The sequence below is a fragment of the Panthera leo genome, chromosome A1 (assembly GCF_018350215.1).
Source record: "Panthera leo isolate Ple1 chromosome A1, P.leo_Ple1_pat1.1, whole genome shotgun sequence".
NCBI lineage: Eukaryota > Metazoa > Chordata > Mammalia > Carnivora > Felidae > Panthera > Panthera leo.
In genome coordinates this window covers 180,074,550-180,095,922 of record NC_056679.1, presented here as the reverse complement: position 1 = coordinate 180,095,922, position 21,373 = coordinate 180,074,550, and the positions used below count along the sequence as shown (strand labels likewise).

General features: G+C 40.4%; 1 long non-coding RNA gene across 2 annotated transcripts in view; it reads left to right on the top strand.

Moving 5' to 3' along the window:
• The window catches only part of LOC122224880, a 38,136-nt gene extending 17,647 nt beyond the window's left edge, over positions 1 to 20,489 (top strand). The window contains exons 3-5 of one of the 2 annotated variants that reach the window (XR_006204979.1): positions 3,544 to 3,774; positions 4,062 to 4,193; positions 20,366 to 20,489. This is a non-coding gene — a long non-coding RNA (uncharacterized LOC122224880). Of the gene's footprint in view, positions 1 to 3,543; positions 3,775 to 4,061; positions 4,194 to 5,275; positions 5,325 to 20,365 lie in introns of those variants that run through there. The other variant, XR_006204980.1, reaches the window with a different exon arrangement.
• The last annotated feature ends 884 nt before the right edge of the window (positions 20,490 to 21,373 follow it).

Below are 21,373 nucleotides of genomic sequence, written 5' to 3'. Positions count from 1 at the left end.
TTCACACACTCCCTGCCCTCATATTGCTTATAGTCTTGTAGGAGCATTCATTGAATACTTACGAGGTTAGGGTTAGGGTTAGGGGTTAGGGTTTGGGTTAGGGTATGGTGCTGAGAATTTAACTTATATTATTTAATTTGATCTTTGTAAAACTTATATGGCATAGGTCCTATTGTTGCATTAATTTTATGATGGGGACCACTAAGGTGGTCTTTCAGGGCCATTCACCTAGTTGGAGCGAAGTCTTGACAGTCTGATGCCATAGATCTTGCTCTTGACCACCATGCTAAACTGCATATGGAAGGCACAGTACAGGACAGAGCACATTTGAGTGGATGAATAAATATGCTTATATGTCTGCAACCTCGTTGTCAAAAAGCATTTGATACTGATTATTCTCATAAACCATCAGAATAACTCATAGGTACACTGTACTATAAACAAGTTTGGATATAAAAATCTACATGCACAAAATTGACATTCTGCGGCATTATCAAGAATATTATAAAAATCACTGCTGTGGGGTTCCTTTCCTTTAATGTGTGTGATAGAAAACATAATAGGGGCTTTGGAGGCAAACAGGCCTAGATTCAAATCCTTGCTTTGTCATTTACTGCCCTTGGAATCTTGGGCAGTTTCTGAGACTCAGTTTTCTCAGCTGCGAAATGGTGATGATAATACCCAGTTCATAAAATTTTAAAATATCCCCGCAAATAGAGGATACTTAATTAATGGTAGGTAGCTTTTGTTATATTATTTTCACAGTGTATTTATTTTATTTTATTTTTTAAACGTTTATTCTTTTTTTAAGAGACAGAGAGAGAGTGCGCGAGAGGGGGAGACGCAGATCCTAAGCAGTCTCCAGGCTCCGAGCTGTCAGCACAGAGCCCAACGTGGTGCTGGAACTCAAACCATGAGATCATGACCTGAGCGGAAGTCGGATGCTTAACCGACTGAGCCACCCAGGCGCCCCTCACAGTACATTTAAACTATAATTTGATATTTAAAAAATTACCAACCTGTACAGAATCATGTATGTTATGTAAAGTGAGGCCTACCTGGAAGAGTGACTTGTGTAACCTGATCACTTGGAAGGAGCTATTTCTCCATCAGTTCCCCTGAGTGCCTCAAGATAATCCCACTAGTCCTGGGTTGTCTTTCCCCTGGAAGGAGTGTCTTTGGGATTGGTAGTCTTCTCAGGTTCTGGGAGGCCAAAGGAATCCAGGTCCCTTAGTATACCATGTGTCTTTCTCTCTGCCTCTGGATTCAACAGGAAGGAGTCTGGGTCTGTGTTAGTGGGTTGGATAAAGAAGAAATGAAAAGAGGGGAAAAAGGAAAAAAATTGAACATGAGTCCAAGTCACAGTTCCCATTGGAGGCCCAGAAACCATCTTTCTCCCTTGGGCAGGACAGAAAGAATTAGAATCTTGCCATCACGGGGCTTGTCAGACCACATGGTGTCATGCTTTTGGCTGTGGGTGTTTGGAAGGCATCTGTGGGTTGTGCCTGCTGAATATTCATTCTCATGTCTTATAAAAGTAACTTGACTTTTTTTTTTTTTCCTTTGGGAAACTAACCTTCTCCCACTCTTATCCCTGTTCCAGGTCCAGGTAAGCCTCTAGGTAAGCCTAGCAATTAGCATGTTCCATTCCTCTGGCCACAGTGATTGGTTCAAGGTTGGCAATACAATCCAAAGCTGGACCAATGAGGCTCAACCTTAGTGCTTTTATTGGCCTTCTTTCCCCTCAGGGATGCTAAGCTCTGGGGATGTAAGCCTGCTTCTTCTGCTTCAACCCTCTAGAGAGAGCTTACCGCAGAGTGGAGTACACAAGGCAAGAGACTCCATGCTCATATATCATTCCAGTTCCTCCATCTTGTCAGCTTCCATTTTCAGTTACTTGAGCCAATAAATGCAGTTCTTCCAGTTTCTTTGTTTTTTTAATCAGGTTGATTTTGCTTTTTGACACTTGGAATCAAGAGAGTCTGCCTTTATGGAACTGGAGTGAGTGGACAAGGCAGCCAAGATGTGAGGGGGGTGGGAAACCATATCCTATAGAAGTCATAGGGAGACCAGCAGTGTTCACCCCTGTGTGAGGGGCTGTTGCTGGTTGGGGCTGTTGCTTGTCTTTTCTAGTTTGTGCTCTCAGGAGTAGAGCTAGACCAAAGAGAAGTAGTTACAAAGGAATAGATGGTAAGTATGTTCTTTCCAATGGTGATTACTGGAGAAAATAGGTGGAAATTTCCAGTGTGGGAGTGAGCATCCCATCACTAGAGCTGTCTGATTCCAGGAGGCCATACTAACCCTCCTGGGAAGGCTAGCTGACTAGTGAAGGGGAGACATATTTAGACTTACTTTGAGCCCCCTTTCTATTTTGGGACTTTCTGATTAGATGCAAATTGTTTGTAAATATCATTAAGCCTGCAATATGTATAAATAAGCCAATATTTCACTAACAAGATGTGCTTTTGTAAGGACTGTGTCTTGCTCACCTCTCTAGCTCCAGTACTAGCATAGGGCAGACAGAGGATAAGTAATCTGGTGATGAAAAGCAGATGCCCTGCAGTCTAATCCTGAGTCTGCCACTTGTTTGATGAGTGATCTTGGGCAAGTGACCCCATGCCAGTGAGGTTGTATCCTGTTTCTAACATGGGGATCCTATTACCTGCTGGCTAGAGTTGACCTGTGGATTGGCCACAAGGCATGGTAAGCACTTGTCTGATAGCTGTTATTATTAGGTGCTCAACCCCTGCCTGTGGAGTAAATGAACAAAGGTGCTGGGGGAATCCCAGAGATAACCCTGTCTACTGGTTTTAGAGAGGAACTCAGGGTGAGTTTGGGAGGAAGAGAAAGTGTGACAGTTGAGGAGAACTCAGTTCTGCTCTTGCTGACAGGACACAATGGCTATTTCTTACTGCTCCCATGTTTTTTGGCGGAATTCTATTTTCTTCTTTTCTGGATAAATTGCCATGTATCTTATGTTAGGTTTTCTAATAGCTGGGTGGGAGAAGGATAGGGATCCTGTTCAAGTGATTTATGGGGGGCAGTGCTCTCAGGAGATGGGGAGTGAGCAGGACTGGTTACATAATTTTTTAGGTCCAGATACTAACATATATTTAGTATGAGCCTAGGTAGCTCAGTCGGTTGAGCATCTGACTCTTGATTTTGACTCAAGTCATGTTCCCCAGGGTCATGGGATTAAGCCCCATGTCAAGCTCCATGCTGAGCATGTATCCTGCTTAAGATTCTGTCTTTCACTCCCTCTGCCCCTCTCCACTGCTTGTGCACACTCTCTCAAAAAAAAAAAAAACAAAAAAAAAACAGAGAGATAATAACATATAAAACCTTTTTCTTCTTTCTACCATTTTTATTCAACTTGCCATGGTATTTTTATTTGCTATTTAATGTGGTTTTAAGTAAAGGAAAATGAAAAATTTTAACTATTAGCATGAATTTTACCATTTATCTTCATTTTGTGCAATGCCAATTTGAAAGGCAAATATCACCAAAATTACGTTAATTTGTATTTCTGTGGTTCATCCCCAGAAGGTGCCTCGTCAGAAGACACAAACACAAGCCAGACCCAGGAAGATTGGAAGGGAGGGTGTGCAAGGCAGAAAGATACACCAGCACCTGCCATGATGCATCTTGGCTGAGAAATTTGAGCCAGGAACCTCCCCTTCCCACAGGCTACCCACTGCAGCCCACAGTGGAAGGAGACCCTAAGCTTATTTCAACCTCCATTCTGGGACATACAGTTACCTGCATGGGGGATAGGTGAGAGGCTTGTTCTTGCCACAATGCTTGCCAAATGTGCCATGGCATTGCCAACCAGAAGAAGGGACAGCTACCATTTTGCCCAACCCCACTTTTCCTAATGTCTGCACTCAGGCCCCTGCCAAGGGCAGAGGGCTTTTACCATCACTGGACAGGGCAGGGAGGGAGAGGTGGGGGAGAATGAAGGGTGTTAGGAAGTAGAGGAGGCAGAGAGGTGCTGGGAAGTGGCACTACCTGTGAACCAAGACTCCAAGTCTCTGTTCATCTTTACTGTCTTAATTTAATAGGACTTCCCCTACAAAGCAGATTCAAAGATAAAATTATTAAGAAGTTCAAGATGGCAAGTGCAGAGCATTGAACTCCAAGCAAGAGGCCCTTCTGAGCATTGGACCCTGTGTGATTGCCTTGATCTTATACTTGTGAGTATCTCTGATCTCATTCTGTGCTCCTTCCATTCTTGATCTCTTCTGATTGTGTATACCCTAGTTAACTATCTTAATTTGCTCCCAACATTACTATGTTCGATGAACCAGCTATCTAGATGCCTGCAGGTCCAGGAGCCCTGGCCACTATTCCACCCTTGTTGCCTTTTATGGTAATTGTACCCATCTTGTGTCATATGGTTGAGTGCTTCCATTTGTCTTTGCTATTCTGGAATTTCACTTTTTTATTTTTCCTGGGGAACACAGTTCTGTTGCAGCATCTCCTATAAAGGACAGCCATGATGGAGCTTCTTGGGGTACTGTTGCCAAACTCACTCATACTTTCTTATCTCATTGGTAAAGGGGGAGTCCTCCAGGACTTCCCAAGGAGCATGGTTGGCTGGTGGGTTTTCCTGTCTCATATGGTAGACCCATTCTAGCATGCCCACTTCTCTGAGCTCATCAGACCTCCCCTCTAGTTTGCAATGGCAGCTGTGGCATCTCTGCATTGTTCAGTTTGGCTCATTGCTTTTCCTAGTCTTTCAAGAGCCTCCCACCAGCATATTAGAACCAACCCCTCGGGCCATCCTGTGGCACTGGAGAGAGGACCCCTTCACATCAACAAACTACCTTATCGAGCTTATATCTTACCTGCTTTGATCTATCACCCTTGGAATCCTCCACAGACATTCTCCCTAAGTTTGGTTTATGCACATTGGCCAGATCTGATATATAATCCCTTTCTTTCCTCAGTAGGCCTAGCATTTTCTGAGTTGGTCCATGCTAAGGTTTTACCCCCATGATCAGTCTGGTGGCCAGGAGTGGAGGTGGGACAAATCTATAGGAGGGAAGATATTGTTTTATAAAGCACCTGACTCATTTTTAAGCAAGGTAGAGTGTTTATCTTCCAGTAAGGGAACAGGGACACTTCAGCAGGTCCACAGGCTTCAGGACTCTCTTGGTTTATCTCTACAGATAGCCTCTCCCAAGGATAAGTGTCCCCTCTTTCCCTGTCAGGGCCTTGTCTTTGGTGTAAAGGGATGCACTTGGCATTCTTTGAAGTTCTGCCATTCTTACAGTGCAGTCCTGTGCCTGCTCTTCAGCTCTGGTAGCCCGCAAGCTGTGGGACGTAAGTATCTCTTTAAATTATTGCCAAATAGGCCCTCTGGAATTGTTTATCAATGAATCTGTCATCTTCTTTCTTCAACACATTGGAAGAACTTAGCAAGAACCACCTAATCCATGGTCTGTTTGGTTAGCATTTGCCCCAGACCTTTCAGATGCCAGAGGGACTGTACTATCTGGTGTTCCCTTCAACTTCACCACTGCCTCTTCTTTGTAGGTGGAAGTCTTAGCAATGGCATTGCTGTGGCATGCATTTTGTTTCTTAGGACTCTTTCTGGTACCCACTGTTTTGGACTGGTTTCCTTACAAGCAGAACCTGAGATGGGGTTTATTGTTTAAACAATTTTTTCATCTCAAAAATAAATAAACATTAAAAAAAATTAAAAAAAAAAAAGGGGGTGCCTGGGTGGCTCAGTCGGTTAAGCGTCTGACTTCGGCTCAGGTCATGATCTCACAGTTCGTGGGTTCGAGCCCCGCATCGGGCTCTGTGCTGACAGTTCAGAGCCTGGAGCCTGCTTCGGATTCTGTGTCTCCCTCTCTCTCTGCCCCTCCCCAGCTCACACTCTGTCGTCTCTCCCTCTCTCAAAAATAAATAAACATTAAAAAAATACTAATAATAATTAAAAAATAATAATAATTTTTTGAGGGAGCAAAAAAGGTAGAGGGGAATGAGGAAGCAAGACAAGGTGACAAAAAGCTAAGTAAGAATATGGTCTCAATAGGAGTCCTATTGTAGCCTGATGTCCCCAGGGCATTCTGGAGCCCTCACAGGATCATAGAGTTGACCCCACCCTGGCAACCTGTCTGTTACATCCTCCCCTGTCAGTCCTTGGCCTCTTCTTTGATCAAGGAGCAGAGTCTGTTGTTGTTTTCAGAAAACTGTCTCAGGGGAATCAGATCCTCAGCCTCAGGAGAGAGAAGATCGAAGTTTGGCCTTTGGCCCAATTTCTTTGGAAAACAGTTTCAGGCTTGAAGATATTTTAATTCATTGTAATGCTTGATATTGTCTCTACTGGGATGGCTTTTGGCACAGGGACAATGAAGAGACCTGGCAAAGTGTGACCATGGAGCCGGGTTTGCTTTCTGGGATCTCATAGTTGGATAATGATGGACACAACAGGAATCCTGTTACAAAGGACTTTGTCTTTGTCTCCCCTTGGTTCCTAGGATGTTCACTCCATGTTCACTAATTACGAACTGAGTTAGAGAATCAATATGAAGAACTTGGGGTATAAGAATTGATTTCCTTTTTTTCAACCAGATGTTATGAGTGGGCAAGAGAGGGAAGGATGACAGGGAAGGAGGAGGGTGTGGTGGTTCAGAGCCTGCTCCCAGGAGTCACATGGACCTGGGTTGGAGTCCCAGCAATGACTCTTCATAGCATCATGGCCTCAAGCATGTGGCTTCAGTTCTCTGAGCCTCACTTTTCCTCTTCAAGGATGATACCTGCTTTTACTTCATGGTGCCAACATAAGGCTTAAATGAGATCCTGCATGAAATAGATTGAGCACTGGGCATCTAGTGACTGCCTAGTAAGTATCAACTATTAATGATGGTGGAGTGTTTTCTGAACCTTTTTGGGCAGTGCACATTCTAGAGGTGGCATGATAGTGTGGAAAATGCCAGATCTTTGAAATCTGAGAGAATTCGCTCCCATTTCTAAATCTGCCACTTCCTAGCTCTGTGACTGTGGGCAATTTGCTTTCCCTCTCTGATCTGCCAAGAAGGAGTAAAATACCTGCACTGCAGAATTTTGGTGGAAAAAGCATACAGCCCAGGTTATGGTTCACTCAGAACTTACTCAGTTCTCTTTCTTCTTTTCATTTTACAACAAAGAATGTTTAGCCCGTACGTTTATTTTCTCACATGTGGCTTGCGGCCAAAGTTGGCAGTTAGATTTTTAACATTTCTCAAGGATAAGAGGGTAAGGCACAGAATGGGTGAAAGCATTAATTAAACGCTGGCTTTGGAAGGCAAAATGCTACAGCATTCCAAAAGGAAACTAAGTATTAATTGGAACAGAAATATTCAGGATCAAATAAGCAAAGACAACAAGCTCTGAGATGCTATTTTAACTGCAGGAGATGGAACCAAGCTTTAGGAGTGTCTGCTTGTCTTAACCCTTAATTAGGATGATGATGGAAGGGAAGAGACTGATGGCAGTTGGTATTCATTGGGTCCTTACTCTTTTCTAGGTGTGGTGCTAAGCACTTGACATGCCATATTTCTTTTAATCTTTCTAATAACTCTGAGGGAGATATCATTATCCCCATTTTACAGATAAGGAAACTTCCAAGGTCATTGGCTAGTATTAGAATCAAAGCCTGAGTGTGGAGCCCCAGGTGGTAAAGCCTCACCCCAGTGTATCACATGGACTTCCTCCCACGGACCAGCACTTTGAGGAAATATTCTGTTCCCTTACCATTTTTATAAAAAGGGGTTTTCCTAGCAGCTAAAATGCTCTTTTAAGGGCAATAAGTTTGAAACAATCTTTCATATTGCTTATAGGTTTGTTTTTAATGATTGGAGAAATGCTTATTTCCGATGGTTAATAAACTAAGCATGAAATAATATTTACAATAGTAAAATCTGAATGTCGAGAAGAAAAAAAAGGGGCTCAGAAAAAAAATGTTTAATAGTGTTATCTCTGGTTATTTGAAAGGATTACCTCTTCCCCCTACCTCAAGTTTTTATTTAAATTCCATTTAGTTACATACAGTGTATGGAAGGATTACTTCTTTACATTATTTTTACTTTAATTTTACTTCTTTTTCTTCTTCCAAGGTTTCTGCAATCTTTATTTATTATGTTGATAATCAGAGGGAACAAGGATAAACATTGGGAAAAATTATGTTGTATGTTGTTAGTGATCAGAGATCTACAATTGTGTAGAAAATAAACACTTGTAGAACCAAACTATGCAGATTGGGGGGGAAGGGGCAGAATCCATCAGAAACTTTTCTTGTCTGTTAACATAGGCTAAATTCATTTGGAACAACAAATTTGCCCCACCAAGAGTGACTGACATAGCTTCAGATCCAATGTATCAGTCTAATGGGTGCAGCATGAGCACAGTGTGACCACCAGCTGTGAATATCCAGGGCTGGGACACCAAGATGGGACACTGATGAGTGGGGACGGTCTGTGAGAACATGTTTTTATATGGATGAGGTGCCTGGGAGAATGGCAGACTTCACACCACCAGCTAGTTTTCTGTATGGCCTCAGGAAGTCTCGCATTAGAGATCTTTAAAACAAAACAAAACAAAGCGAAACAAAGCGAAACAAAAAACAAAACTCTGTTAGCCTTCACTTAAAATTTTGAGCTCTAAATACTATCATTAAAAAACAAGATACATCATTTAAACATTTCCAATGTACCAAACACTGTCCGAAATACTAGGATATAATAGTGACTAGGATGAGGTTTCAGTTCTTTTTTCCTTTTTTTTTTTAAGATTTTATTTTTAAGTAATCTCTACACACAACATGGGGCTCGAAAAGCCCCAAGATCAAGAGTCGCATGCTCCACTGACTGAGGTGGAGCCTCAGGCACCCGGGTTTCAGTTCTCATAAAGCTTACATTCTACTTCTACATGAGTTTTTAAGTCAATAGGCAGAGTTTGTATTATTCTGTATAAATACTGTTCTTTGTTCAGCCAAAAGTTATGCTCTGATACTTTTTTGTTTCTTGTTTTTTATACAACTTTTTTTTCTAGTTGATGCGGTCCTTCAGTATTTGTCATTTGCTTAGTTTTCAAGGTACTTATTGCTCTTTATTCCCATTGCTACTAAAATCTGTCAAATGCCTATCAATAATATTTCTAAATGTTCAGAGACATCAGGTACTCCATTCAATACTTTGTTTCTCCTCTCCCCTCTCCCCCTACCAGAGACATCTCTTCTGCTTCCTTACATCTTTCTTCTCTCATCTGGACAGCTGATACTTGCCCACACTTGTGGGTTGGGCCCTCTGTTTCCTGGATTCGGCATCTTCCCTTGTGTTACTGTGTTCCTTATATATTCTTCACTACCTCCATAAGAAAGATTGCTTGGGAGATCTTGCATAACTGATTATGTAGCTGGGCTTCCCTCATACTTGGTTCATAGTTTATCTTTGTACATAAATGTTGACTGAAAATGATTTTCCATCAGAATTTTGAAGCTTATTGAAAAATCTGGTGCAATTACAACTTTCTTTGCTTTGTAGGTGAATATTGTTTTTTTCCTCTCTGGATTCTTTTAGGGTTTTCTCCTTATTTCAGCACAGTGACATTTCTCAATGATGGATTAAATTTATTTTTCTGGGTGCTTGGTGGGATTTTTCAATCTGAAAACTCATGTCTGTCCATTTGGGAGGTTTAATTTCTAGCAAAAGCTCTGTTAACTGACTTCTACTTAATTGCATTACTAGATTAACCCACACTATCCATTCTGCCTGAAAAATATATTGATAGATGCTTACAGCATTTTAAATGCTCATACATAGGAGTAAATAAAACCCATAGTTTTTATTTCCATCAGTTGACTTGTGTGCTAATTACCACTATCAGTCAGTTGCATTTGTTCCCAAACCTGCTTATGCCAGTTGCACTTGTTATTAGAATTATATAAATTAGTTAAAAATTGTACCTACCAATGAACTTAAGTATGAAAAGAGAATTGTTACCAGGAAAACCAGGTTGAAAACTTTGGGAAAAAATAGATGAAGTCAATTTGCTTAAGTAAAAGACTGGGAAGGGGTGCCTGGGTGGCTCAGTCCGTTAAGCGGCCGACTTCAGCTCAGGTCATGATCTCGCGGTCCATGGGTTCGAGCCCCGCGTCGGCTACTTAACCGACTGAGCCACCCAGCACAGCTGAGCTGTCAGCACAGAGCCTGGCGCCTGTTTCAGATTCTGTGTTGCCCTCTCTCTGACCGTCCCCTGTTCATGCTCTGTCTCTCCCTGTCTCAAAAATAAATAAAACATTAAAAAAAAAAGTAAAAGACTGGGAAAATACAAACTCTAGAATAATTCAGCACTCAGATTGCTTTGACAGTGGCTTTAAGTTCTTGTTCTTTTTTTTTTTTTTAAGTTTATTTATTTTGAGAGAGAAAGAGATTGAGAAATTGTAGAGGAGGGGCAGAGAGAGAGGGGGAGAGAGAGAATCACAAGAAGGCTCCGTGCTGTCAGTGCAGAGCCCACCTCGGGGCTCAAACTCATGAACCATGAGATCATGACCTGAGCCTAAATCAAGAGTCAGACACTTAACTGACTGAGCCACCCAGACACCCCAGTTATTGCTCTTCTTTAAAGAAATTGAAATCGGAAGTTTTAGACAATGCATTCTAGGAAATGCATTGGAAATGGCTTAAAGATCCAGTTAGCAGACCGATACTCAAAGAAAAATCCTTGGCCTGAATGAAAAGATTGGTGAATGAGTGCATATTTATGTTTAAAGCAAAAATAAAATGGCTAAAAACTTACTTTAGGGTGTAGAGACCTGACAGTTGTCACTTAATCAAATGATAAAGTTGACATCACCAATACTGGATCAAACTGTACCTCCTGATAGGATGCACTGAGAAGGGATACCATGTCCCTGCAGTGGTATTTTGCCAAAAATGTAAAATGCCAATCTCTTCATAAGGAAACACAAGATAAACACAAGTTGGGGGATGTTCTACAAAATAACTGGCCTGAACAATTCAAACACGTCAAAGTCAAGAAAGACAATAAAAGGCTGAGTAAAGGTGATCAAAGAGACATAAGAACTAGATGTGTGGCTCTGGATTGGGTTCCAAACAGGCAAAACGTTAAGATGTTTTTAGGACAGGGCACCTGGGTGGCTCAGTCCTTAGGCATCGACTTCAGCTCAGGTCATGATCTCATGGTTTGTGAGTTTGAGCCCCACATCCAGCTCTCTGCTGTCGGCACAGAGCCTGCTTTGGATCCTCTATCCCCTGCCCCTCTCTCCCCTCCCTGGCTCACACTCTCTCTCAAAAATAAATACACATTTTTTTTTTTAAGATGTTTTTAGGACAATTGATAAAATTTGAAAATGGACTATAGATCTATAGATTAGATAATAGTATGGTATCAATATTAAATTTCCTGATTTTGATAACCGTACATGATTGTGTAAGATGATGTCCTTATTAGAAAATATACTCTGAGATATGTAGGGATAAAGGGCCATGATGTCTCCAACATACGTACTTTCAAATAGTTCAGAAAAAATGACATGAAAAAAATACAGAGAGAATTATGAAGACAAAGCAAATGGGGCTAAATATAAATAACTGATAAATCTGGGTAAAGGGTATGCAGTTCTTTGTATTGTTCATGCAAATTTCTCTAAGATTGTAATGATATAAAAATACAAAGTTACAAAAATATATACAGTAAAAAATAGACATTTATTTTGATAATCTATTATAATTATTTCTATAATCAAATTTCCTTGTAATTGGCCAACCCTGGAGCTTCCCAGGCAAGAACAGAGTATGGTGTCACCAGGTTGGTGTTTCAGGGTCATGGGTTGAATGTGGAAGAGCGGAGAGCATTGAGGCTGGAGAGAGGCAGAAGGCAGATGGTGAAGATGTGCTTTACAGCTTAAAGGACTTGAACTTTGGGAAACTGGTGAAGGACTGTTAAGGAGAGAGTTCTGTGAACCCATTTATATTTTAGAACGGTCACTCTAGCTGCTGGTATGCACTGTGAATAGAAGAGGAAAGGGGAAGATGCAGGACTGAGGCTACTTTAGTTACTTAAAAGGGGAGTAACCAGATTTTATATTACGTTTGTGGCAGTAAGGATGGACACAAATGGAGGGATTCAAGACCACTTTAGAGGTGGAATCATCAAATGGGAGAACTGACCAAAGTCACAGGGAGTGGGAACAGTACAAGTTGACTCAAGTTACCTTCTTTAGGTGACTAAGTAGATGGTGATAATATTAACCTGGCAGGGACTTTAATGCAAGAAACGGAGGAGGAGTGGAGTGAGAGGGTAGAGCAAGATGATGAGTTACATTAGATCATGATGAATTTAAGCCTCAGTGGGAATCAGATAGATAGACATATGGCTATGTGCAATCACCTACTCCTCAGTTCATAGCACACAAAAAACATGTATCTTGAATTGGTCAAGTATGAAAACTCTGGCAGATTGCTTTCCAGTTTAGCTGTTCTGTTATTCTCTCCCATCAGCAGTGCAAGAGGATTGGTTGGTGTTTTCCCATATCCTTGCCAACACTTGGTATTTCCTGACTTTTTAATTTTTACTAATTTGATGGGATATCTAATGACAGTTTGTAATTCGCTTTTTACTAGTAAATTTAGGCTTTTTCTTAACTTTTTCTTTTTTTAAAACTTTTTTTTCACGTTTATTTATTTTGAGAGAGGAGAGAGCTCTTGTGGGGGGGCGGGGAAGAGGCAGAGAGAGAGAGAGAGGGAGAGAGAGAATCCCAAGTAGGCTCTGTGCTGACAGCACATGAAGTGGGATACCATCTCACAGACCATGAGATCATGACCTGAGCAGAAACCAAAAATTTTGAAACGCTTAACCCACTGAGCCACCCAGGAGCTCCTAGGCCTTTATCCTTTTCTTTTTTTGCTTATTAGCCACTCAAGTTTCCTCCTCGGTAAATTTAAGTGTATACCATTTGCTCATTCTTCTACTGGGTTTCCAGTTCTTTTCTTGTTGATTTTGAAGGAATTTTTGAGTGTTGTAGATATTAATCTCTTACCAACTTTAAATATTGCAGGTATCTTTTCCCAATTTTTCATCTGTATTTTGTTTATGAAATCTCTAATTAAAAAAAATTTTTTTTAAATATTTATTTATTTTTGAGAGAGAGAGAAAGAGAGAGACAGAGCATGAACGGGGGAGGGTCAGAGAGAGAGGGAGACACAGAATCTGAAGCAGGCTCCAGGCTCTGAACTGTCAGCACAGAGCCCAACATGGCCTCAAACCCAAGAACCGTGAGATCATAACCTGAGCTGAGGTTAGATGCTCAGGTGCCACCCAGGTGCCCCTGAAATCTCTAATTTTGGTGTAGTCAAATGTAATATTTTCCTCTGTGTAATGTCTGCTTTTAGAGTGTTAACAGGTTCTTTCTCACAGGTCACACAGATAGGAGTTTCTATTAACTTTATAATTTTACTTTTTATATTTATGCCTTTACTTTTTTGTAATTCACCATTGTGTATGGTCTGAAGTAGAGATCCAACTTTATTTTTCACATATGGTAAACTGGTTTTCCCAACATCATCTCCAAGAAAATCCATCCATGTCCATTTATTATTATCTAACAAATTGCTATGTATACCTGGGTCTATTTCTGAGCTCTTAATTCTGTCCATTGGTTTATTTGCTCCTTTATATCAATGCATTGATGACTTATTGTGGTTTAAAATATGCCTTAACAACTAGTAATGTGGATAGTCTTTCTTGGTTCTTCTTTTTCAAAATTTGCTTAGCTGTTTGTAGACATAAATTCTACCAGTAACTTATAAGAAATATATTTGATATAGATATTTCAAAAATAGAATCTAATAGTCTCTTGAGCAGTGAGTTTACTTTTGTTGAAACTAAGATTCATATTATATATGAATTATTCTTATTTTATGTTTACTACACTTTATATTTTATTCTTTTTTTTCTTTTCCTTCCTTTCATTAAATTGAATTTTGTTCTGTTGGCTTGAAATACATGCATTCTATTTTTATTTTATTTTTTTTAATTTTTTTTTTTAACGTTTATTTATTTTTGAGACAGAGAGAGACAGAGCATGAATGGGGGAGGGTCAGAGAGAGAGGGAGACACAGAATCTGAAACAGGCTCCAGGCTCTGAGCTGTCAGCACAGAGCCCGACGCGGGGCTCGAACTCACGGACCGCGAGATCATGACTTGAGCCGATGTCGGACGCTTAACTGACTGAGCCACCCAGGTGCCCCATGCATTCTATTTTTAATGAATTAAGACAAATATTTGTAGTTATCCTCCCTAATAATGTCTTAAACATAATACTGTCACTATTTTCCTCCTGAACAAGACAAAAATATTAGCATGTTTTCACATCCCTTATTTTTTCTCTTTTGTCTCCACTCGACAACTCTTTTCTCTTTTGTCTCCACTCTTTTGTCTCTAGACTTTGTCTAGAATTTTCATTTTGAATTGTTAGAGATTGCTATGGTCAATTTTATGTGTCAACTTAGCCAGACTTCAGTACCCAGATATTTGGTCAAAAGCCAGTCTAAATGTTTCTGTGAAGGCATTTTTTACAGGTTAGCATTTAAATCAATAAGCTTTGAGTAAAGCAGATTAGACTATATAGTGTGGGTGGGTCTCATCCAATCAGCTGAATGCCTTAGGAGAAAAATGTCAGAGGTCCTCTGAAGGAGAGGGAATTCTGCCTCTAGACTACCTTCAGACTTGAGCCCAAACATTATCTCTTCCCTCAGTCTCCAGCCTGCTGGCCTTCCCTGCAGAGTTTGGACTTGGCAGCCCCTGACAACTGCAGGAGCCAATTTCTTAAACAAAAAATTGCTCTCTCCCTCTTTCTGTCTCTCCAAACACATCCTATTGTTGTTCCTCAGAGAACCCTGACTAACATAGGGATATACTTAGATTTTTTCTTCAATCATTCTCGAGAATGGTGTAACCTTGAATCTAGAATTGAGATTTAGGATTCATTCTCTTAAATCTGACTGGCTGGGTTTGAATCCTGTCTGAATCACTTACTGCATGATTTTTTGAAATTTTTAATTGAAATATTATATGCATATACAAAGGCAAACATATAATTAAGGTACAGCTCAATGAATTTTCAGAAAATGAACACACTGGTGTAACTAGCGAAATAAAAAACCAAAACATTACTAACACTCAAATTTTCCTTATGCCTATCACCAATCACTCCTCATACCCTTACTAAGGTAAATCACAATTCTTACTTCTAAAAGAGTAAATATTTTTTTATTTACTCTTTTTTGTCCTATCAATTTTTGCATTTTATATACAAGGAATCATACAGCATGTATGTTTTTGTATCTATCTTATTATGCTTAACCCCTTTTTTTGGTATGATTAATTTCGGTGGCTGTATGTAATTGTAGTCTGATCATTGTTGTGTAGTATCTTGCATAGTGTTTCATGATATGACATACTACAATTTATTGATTGATTTTACTTTTTATGAGCATTTGGTATTTTCCAGTTTTCTGTTCGTTTGTTTGTTTTTCCTATTATGAATAGAATTACTATAAACATTCTAGTGCATGGCTTTTGGTGAGCAGAGGTAGGCATTCCTGTTGAGTATATCACTGGGGGTGGAACTGCTGGTTCGTCAGGTATGTATAGTTCAGCTTTGGTCAATACTGCTAACCAAATCTCCAAAGTAGGTGTGTCAGTTTAGACCCCCATCACCAATGTCACCCGCACATGATATTTTTCTGTTTCTTTTTGTCCTGGTTCTGGTTGGTTTGTATTACCTTGTGGTTTTTTGCATTTTCCTAATGACTAGCAGAGCTGAGTACCTTTTATCAGACATTTGGTTATCTTCTTTTGCAAAGAGATCTTTTGTACCTTTTCCTAAGGTGTTGTTGGCCTTGTTCTAGTTTATTAGGGTGGAAGATTAAGTTATTGATTGAAGTCTTTCCTCTTTTCTGATATAGGTATTTGAAGGTATGCATTTCCCTCTAAGCATTGTTTTAGCTACCTCCCATAATTTTTTAAAAATATTTTTAACACATTAATTTTTGAGAGAGAGAGAGACAGAGACAGAGACAGAGCACAAGCAGGGGAGGGGCAGAGAGAGAAGGAGACACAGAATCTGAAGCGGGCTCAAGCTCCAGGCTCTGAGCTGTCAGCACAGAGCCCAACACAGGACTTGAACCCATGAACTATGAGATCATGATCTGAGCGAAAGTTGGATGCTTAACCAACTGAGCCACCCAGGCACCCCTACCACATCCCATACATTTTGACATTATGGTTGTGTTTTCATTCAGTTCAAGATGGTTTTTAATTTCTCTTGGGAATTCTTCTTTGACCCACGGATTATTTAGAGATATGTTGTTTAATTTCCAGATATTTGAGCAATTCTGAGATTTCTTTCTGCTAATAATTTCTAACTTAATTCCATTGTGGTTGGAGAACACACTTTGTATAATTTCAGTCCTGTTACATTTATTAAGACTTGTTTTATGGATTAGCATATGCATCAGATTTTTTTTTTTTAATTTTTTTTTTAACGTTTATTTATTTTTGAGACAGAGAGAGACAGAGTATGAACGGGGGAGGGGCAGAGAGAGAGGGAGACACAGAATCAGAAGCAGGCTCCAGGCTCTGAGCCATCAGCCCAGAGCCTGACGCGGGGCTCGAACTCACGGACCGTGAGATTGTGACCTGAGCTGAAGTCGGACGCTTAACCGACTGAGCCACCCAGGTGCCCCTGCATCAGATTTTATTTGACTTTCAGAAGCTTTTAGCCCAGCTCATTTAGCCTCCTGCCCTCCTGCTTTGGAGTCCGCAAACCTGTGGTCAGGAAAATCAAGTGTGTCTGAAGGCTCCTCATTTCTGTTTTTTCCACTCTAGCCACCAGCAATAGAAGAAAGCTTTGATGGTTTCCCTTTCCCCCAGTAGTGGCTGTCTGCCTGGGCCAAGTCCCGGTCCTCCACCCATGTCCCGATGTGGCAAATGCTGCCAGGGGAGTGTATCAGCTGCTGATCTGATAGCTCTCCAGTGAACTGTTCTCTCCTCTGTGGAGTGTTTAGTCCTTTCAGTCCTTATTCTAAAGTCCTTGACATCTGGAAAATGTGATTTTTTTTTTTTTTTTGGGTAATCTGTCTAGGTTTTAATAGTTGTTAGTGTCAGGGTTGGCCTGTTTCAACCTCCTACATTCTACCCAGAAGTGGAAGTTGTTTTTCCTATTTTAGATAACAGCATACTTTGCTACGCTGTTTACTCACCTTTATTTTACATATAGCTTGTAGCATTCATATAGATTTGTTTCTCCTCTCTTTCTTCTCCTCCTCCTCCTCCTTTTCCTCCTCTTCCTCTTATTCCTCCTCCTCCTTTTTTGAGAGAGAGAGAGAGCAAGAGCAAGAGCAAGAGAGCATACGAGTAGGGAAGGAGCAGAGAGAGAATCCAAAGCAGACTCCATGTTGTCAGCACAGAGCCAAATGTGGGGTTTGATACTGCAAACTATGAGATCATGACCTGAGCTGACATTAAGAGTCGGATGCTTCACTGACTGAGTCACCCAGGTGCCCCTTGTTTCTCTTCTTGCTGGAATACTAACTACAAAAGAATTTTCAAAGAATATTTCCAAAGAGAATATTGTTTTGAGTGATAAAACTGGCACTTTTTATATAGATTAAAATTCTGAGGGGTTCCTGGCTGGCTCAGTTGGAAGAACATGTGATTCTTGATCATAGGGTTGTGAGTTTGAGCCTCATGCTGGGTGTGGAGATTACTAAAATAAATAGGTGGATGGATGGATGGATGGATGGACGGATGGACGGATGGACAGACAGACATAAACTTAAAAAATCCAGTTTTGATGCTCTTTTCCTTTAAAACTTTTGAAAATACTGCTTTTCTTCATAATAGTATTATTCATAATAGTCCCAAATTAGAAAACAACCTAAATGTCTATCAACAGTAGTACAGATAAATAAACTTTTCCTATATTTCTACAATACAGCAATGTTTCTAACTGGAAGCGACGTTGCCTCCCAGGAGACATTTGGCAATGTCTGGAGATATTTTTTTGGTTCTCATAACTTGTTGGGAGAGGGAAGAGGATTGCTATTGGCATCTACTGGGTAGAGACTGAGGACGCTGCTAAATATCTTGCATTGCATAGGACAGTCATCCCATAAAAGAAATATCTGGCCCAAAATATAAGCACTGCTGAGGTTGAGAAACTCTGCTCTATTATCGGTGAGAATAGATGAACAATTGCTACATGGATGCAAACACATAACTCCCATAAACATATGTTGAGCTAAAGAAGCCAGATACAAATTAGTATATACAGTGTGCATATATTTATGTAAAATTCAAAAATAGAAAAAAACTAATTCATGGTGTTAGCAGTTAGGATGGAGTTGTTTGTGGGGTACAAATGGTGACTGGTAAGGGCCAATTAAAAGGGCCTTTTAATATGAGGGTTAGTTACACAGATGTATTCACATTGTGAAAATCAAGCTGTGCTTTATAAATGGTGAGATACAAATATATAATTATTTACATATATAATTATACATTATGTGATATATAAATTTTATATATGTATATGTATATATACATACTTACATTGGAATAAATGTTTTTCAGAATTCCATTGTCTGCTTTTAAGAGATGATCTGTTCTTCCTCTTTGGAAGCATTTTCTCTTTGTTTTTGATATCCTAAGCTATCATTTTAACATGACTAAGAGTGGGTTTATTTATACATATCTGTTTGTCACTCTACGAGATGTTTTTTGTAAATTTTTTAATGTTTATTTATTTTTGAGAGAGAGACAGAGTGTGAGCAGGGGAGGGGCAGAGAGAGAGGGAGACACAGAATCCAAAGAAGGCTCCAGGCTCTGAGCTGTCAGCACAGAGCCCAACGTGGGGCCCAAACTCACGAACCATAAGATCATGACCTGACCCAAAGTTGGACACTTAGCTGACTGAGCCACCCAGCCACCCCACTGTGAGATCTTTTAATCTAAAGTCTATTCTTTCTTTCTAATCTTGGGAAAAAATTTTAGTTATTGTTTCTTCAAATATTTTCTTACCTATGCTTATTTTTTACCCCTTCTGGGATTTTTATTATCTAAATGCTGACAGGTCTGCTTCTCTCTTCCATATATGTCTCGTAGCTTCTCTTCTATAGTTTATTATTTTTTCATCTCTTCCCAGTTATTCCTCTGGATGATTGTCTTGACTGGAATTTCCAGTCTCACTAATTCATTCTTCAAGTTTATTCAGGCCACTGAATGGGTAGGAACAACCGTTGAGTGGTCTTGAGCTATTTTCCCATAAAGGCAAACAAAATGGAAATAAGGTTGACAGGAAAGAAACAGTTTCTTAAAAAAAAAAAAGAAGTAAAAATAAATAAAATAAGTTTCTGCATTCTGTTATTCAACCAATCTATAAAGTTCCTTTTTAAAAAAAACAGCATTGGTTTTTAATTTAATATTTTAATATTTAATTGATATTAAAACAGTTACTATTTTGCAAACCAGCTTTGCTAATTTTTTTAAATTATTTTTCAACATGAGTATTTGTTCTTGAGTCATTTTACAAACTCTTCTATATTTTTGAAGATATTTGTTGTGCTTATTTGAATTGTCTGTTCTGGCCCTTCAGCTGGGCTTTATCTGATATTCATTGGCTACCCTTTTGACTTTCTTTTGTGGTGTTGCTCATCTTGGTTATTCTAATTTGTGATCACACACACCAGCTTTCCCCTTGGGGGCTCATCGCCTTGGTTGGGAATGTGTGTCCAGGCGGAGGGCTGAAAGGATTGGCCCCTGTTGTGTTCTGCAAAGTTTTAAGAATGTGAGTATGTGTGCTCGGGTGTACACCTCAAGATGAGTGCCCTGGCCTTCCAGCCTGGAACTAACCACTGCTTCTTTCCCTGTCCCTGAGGAGCCTGGCCGTACTTACCCTTGGGCACTGCTCTTTCCAAGAGCTGTCTTCTTTGGCTGACATCCCCTTGTCCTCCGGCTGTGGGGCAGGGAGGAGTGTCCTGAGCCAGGCCATTTGGGTGCACCTGCTGTTCTTGGTTCACAGACCAGCCAGTGCCCTGCTGCTGCTCTGTCTCCAGGCACTGGCTGGCAGGCAGTCCTACCCTCAGCCCCCATGGAAATGCAGGAAAGAGCAGCTCTAAGGCCCTCTTTAGAATCTGTCACCTGGTTGGCACTTGGCTGTCCTCCTATTCCCTATGCTACTGTTTTCCATCTCCATTGGGACCCAACCATCTTCTGGCTTTCCAGAGGGATTCCTCACAGTTTTGACAGGACCTCAGACTCATCCAGCTCCTTATCACTTTCATTTTTCCTCCAGGGTCGGACTGTGGTGAGGGAGCCAGCAGCCCTTTGTTAGTTTATCATGTTGCTGGAAACCAGAAACAGCAGTGAGAATGGACTTTAAAAGCAGCCTCTTGAAGACTCTTAAATATGGAGAACAAACAGAGGGTTACTGGAGGGGTTGTGGGAGGGGGGCGGGCTAAATGGGGAAGGGGCATTAAGGAATCTACTCCTGAAGTCATTGTTGCACTATATGCTAACTAATTTGAATGTAAATTTAAAAAATAAAATTAAAAAAAAAAACCAGCCTCTTGATAACCATGTGACCTCAGGCTAGTTATTTAAGTTTGGACATCTGTGAAATATGGCTGATAACGGGTTGCTTCAGAGGGTTATTGTGGGTTGGCACAGCACCGGCACATAGTATCAGTTAATCATATGAGCTATTGTTATTATGACAGGGTGTAGGCCATCATCAGTGGGGAGCTGAGGCTGGTGGTTAGAATTGTGGATTTGAATGTCACATCCCTGTGGTAATGAAGAGTGAGGAATTAAGATGGTGTAGGGAGGGGTCCTGACATTTAGGGGTTAGTGGACAAAGAAAGAAAAGGAGAGGGAGAGGGAGGATGTATCTCAGGAAGAGATAGGGCCACAGAGCCAGGGGAAAGGAAAGTCTCAAGAAAAGGAAGGGGGTCATCTGCAGAACCAGAGGCTCTGGAGAAAACAAGTTTTTGTTTTTAATTTTTTTTTTTTAGCAGTCAGATACTCCTTGGTGAATTTAGATCAGTTTTAGTGGAGAGGAGGGGACAGAAGCCAGATTATAGCCAGTTGGGAAAGAAAGAGGAAGTAAAGAAGTAGAGACATGTATAGACCTTTCTTCCCAAATATTTGGCTGTGAAAAGAAGGAAAGAGATTAAGGCGATGGCTGGGAGAAGTGTCCAGTCAGAAGAAACACAAGTGGGTTTGTTTCATGTAGGTAGAGAGCCAACTCCATCTCTCCCATCTCTTTCCCCTTCCTTCTTCCCTTCTCCTTCACCCCTTTCCT